Genomic DNA, 3,804 nt, shown 5'->3' on the forward strand with positions numbered 1-3,804 from the left:
TTGTCTGTGTAAGTCGATGTGTGTGTGAGTCGATGTGTATGTGTGTGTAAGTCCATGTGTGTGTGTCTGAGTCGATGTATGTGTGTGAGTCCATGTGTGCGTGTAAGTCGCTGTGTGTGTAAGTCGATACGTGTGTGTGTGTAGGTCGATGTGTGTGTGAGTCGATGTCTGTGTGTTTAAGTCCATATATGTGTGTGTGTAAGTTGATGTGTGTGTGTGTGTGTGTCACTGGTGTGCTGCACCACGAACCCGGCGACCCGAGTTCGATTTCAACTCACGGCCTACACCGGTGACGATTATCTGAACTGGTCCTGAGCCTCCCCTATGTCGAATCAGCTTCAAATGAAAAACTGCTGCAATGTACACAGCTGGTACAAACAAAACAAAACAAAAATTCGATTTAAAGCTTTCGTGACTGCAAGGATTCATCTTCTTTGGAGCCAGCACCAGCCCAGGCCGATATAACGGGGGCCCCGTGAGGGGCTCGGGGTTCTTCGTGTTGCTGGTGATGAAGATCCACGTCGGGTAAAAGAAGCCTCTAGTCACGCAGTCCGGGACCCAGCTTGTGGTCCGGACCGGGATAGCGGGACCGTCTCTAGTTCTGCCGTAGCGTGGTTAGATGGGCATTCAACACCCGAGTGTACTTGATGTAATAAATAGTGTTGCTCCCAAGACAACTTCTGCGACTCAGTTGGACTCACTACATACGTATTTAGAACTTCTTTCGAAACCGAACGTGAGCCAACTGTGCTGAACGTATGTACGTAACTGCAAATATATTTTTTTAGTTTTCCAAACAGCCACTGGGTGGCACTGGTAGCAAAACAATCTTGAGTGTTCCACCGAGATGGATTGGATTTACTTTCGAGTAAATTAAATCACCCCAAATGTTTCCCCCCCCACCCCCAATATCAGGTCTTGTGCTGGCTTGAATAACAAACTAAAGGAAATGTCGCCTCAAACGTGTTGGATCCTACCGGGCCACTCTGGTTAACAGTTTACAGAGGCAGTGCTGGGTCTAGCGGTGCTGTAAACCCTCTGCTCTGGTATATGTTGTTAGTCACGAGCCACCATCTCCGGTATCGCCTGCGGATGATTTCACGAAACCCGACACACCTAACAGCTGTATGTTCCCTGCCGTTGTGAATGATAAACTCAGGGGAGGCAACGTCCACTTCAGGTGCTTTGTGCGACTGGACTCTCGAGGGGCACTGTCAATACCATACATAAACAGTGGCAGGCCGTGAATTTTACACCTAGGCCTTCAGTGCTATCCTCCCGCAATTAAACCGCCTTCGAATAACCTCACCATGACACTATGGCTATAGGCTATTGTCATTCGACATAACCACCCCATATTCACAGTGACAGTAACCTTTATCGAGTGGAATAAAGTGATTTTAACACGAGGCCCGACACCTATGAGAATTACAATACACTAATTGCAAAGGCATGAATACATGGTGACTGAAACCATCAAGGATGTACCATTATTACGCAGTATGACAGGATACTGCATCACAAATACACATTGCATAGCCCAAATCAATGTCATTACCAAAGATCACTGTTATAATTCAGTGGGCTCACATGACATTGACTTCTCCAAGACGGAGGTTCTTTGCAAACCAACCGGCTACCATGAGAGATTCGTTCATGAGGCCATTCACATATACAAGCACAGAGACAATTTCAATCGAGAAGATGGATTCTGGCTTAGTAACCATTGGAAAGATGTTTTAAACCATTTCCGTTCTTAATTAATTGTATTTTACGATTACCTTCAGACCGCAGCTCTTTCGCTGGCATTGACTCTAATACCTCTCACACCACGGTTAATGGTATGGTTTACAACATGGAGTATAATAGCGCCTCGCAGCTGTCTCTCTCCCCCTCCTCTGTTCCGCCCATGGATGAACTCGTCCGTCTGAACGGGGCCCGTAGCTATCCGTGTTGCTAAAGTTGAGAGTAAGAATCCACCCATTTTTCGCCATATAGCATTGTGATATATAACGACTTATTGTTGGTAGCTTAGCTGATTGGAGAATATAGAGTTTATTGATAATATTGAGGTAATTTATATTTTAGTATTTTTATTGGTTCACTATATAGTATTCATTATATATTGTATTGTATACCCAGTTACTGTGAATAGCTCAGATGTGTAGGCCTTAACTTCAACAAAGCCATTTCTGTGACCAGTCACAAGCTAATCACTCAGTTATTTCAATGCTAAATTCGCCTAGTTATTTCAATGCTAAATTCTCCAGTTTGATTTGTACTAGTTGCCTCGGTGAATGTATATGCTCTGACTTTAACATAGCTATTTCTGTGACCAGTTACAAGCTAATCACTCAGCTATTTCAATGCTAAATTCTATGCTAATTCCTTTGTCAAGGAGTGCCTCTGCAGATGTGTATACTTTAACTTAGCTATTTCAATGCTAAATTCTATGCTAATTCCTTTGTCAAGGGGTGCCTTTGCGGATGTGTATGCTTTAACTTTAACATAGCCTTTTCTGTGACCAGTCACAAGCTAATCACTCAGCCATTTCAATGCTAAATTATATGCTAATTCCTTTGTCAATGCGCTTTGTTTCTTCTCACATAGCTTAAAGGTCGTGATCTCAGCGTGGCTTTCTCACTCCAGCGCTGTCCTCCAGACAGTCTCGTCCCCTTCACCTGATGAAGGCCGCTTGTGTTGTGGCCAAAACGTCGTGAGAATATTATTGTGTTATTTTATTTTATCAATTTATTATTTTATTCTCATTCTACGTGACTTTACCGAAAGAACCAAAGAACAAGCAATAATAATAAATAGCTAGTAACGGGCCCGGCTTTTCTTGAAAGGTCCTTCTCAAAAAAGGCTTTGCCAGTAAAGCCGCCACCAAATCCATTTCTTCTCCTTCAGCCATTGTGCGTTAAAAAAACAACAGGGCTAAGTAAAAGTCTAAACAAAAAAATCTAAAGCACTACGTCTAAAAATATAAACATCACGAAAGAAAGTTTAAATAAATCTTAGATGATGCTACGTTACGCGCTAACTAGTTTTACTTCAGTTCGCTAACTGGCACTCCGATCACGCCACACGAAAAATGCTGACGTAGGCAGCGAGGCCAGCTAGAAGGCTCTGGCGTGTCAAAGAACACGCCCAACATGGCAAACTCGAAATCTGATTGGTTAAAGAATATGACAATCAACAACATCGTCCCCATTTGCTTCAACAGCAGAGGGGATTCACTCGACATTCTGAAGGCCTCAAGGTAGATTTTTCACCCGGAAAGGTGGAGACAGCACAGGTGGAAAATCTGATTGGATAAAAGCTCTATTTTATGAGCTGCACTGGAAGCAGGGTCACTGAGGGAGAGAGTAGCAATTAAATGACGTTAATAAACTGATGGGAACAAACTTTGTAAAATACATATAGCATTAATGAAAATATATATTAAATTATAAAAACATAATTTTCTGATTCTGACAATCTCTAGGCAAGCAGAGAAGGCCTTGCTGGCCCTGACGGCCCGCCTCTGTACATACAGGTCACCTCTCATCTGACAATGTCTCCTTCACATATCCGCCTCGCCACATAAGAAGAAAAACATAATACAAGTTCTTCTTACAGATATCCATTGACAGCACTGTCTTCTGGCAGTGCATACTTTCAGTAGTGATTCAAGACAGGTTTGAACACGCAGTGTCTCATCAGCAATCAGACTTGCTCGGATCAATGCTGATGAACTGCCAATCTTACAAGCAAGAAACCTCCCCTTACGGTATGGAGCCGTCCCTGACTAAATAACTAGTA

This window comes from Petromyzon marinus, chromosome 2 (assembly GCF_048934315.1).
Source record: "Petromyzon marinus isolate PM22_M1 ecotype Great Lakes invasive population chromosome 2, UKy_Petmar_22M1.pri1.0, whole genome shotgun sequence".
Taxonomy (NCBI): domain Eukaryota; kingdom Metazoa; phylum Chordata; class Hyperoartia; order Petromyzontiformes; family Petromyzontidae; genus Petromyzon; species Petromyzon marinus.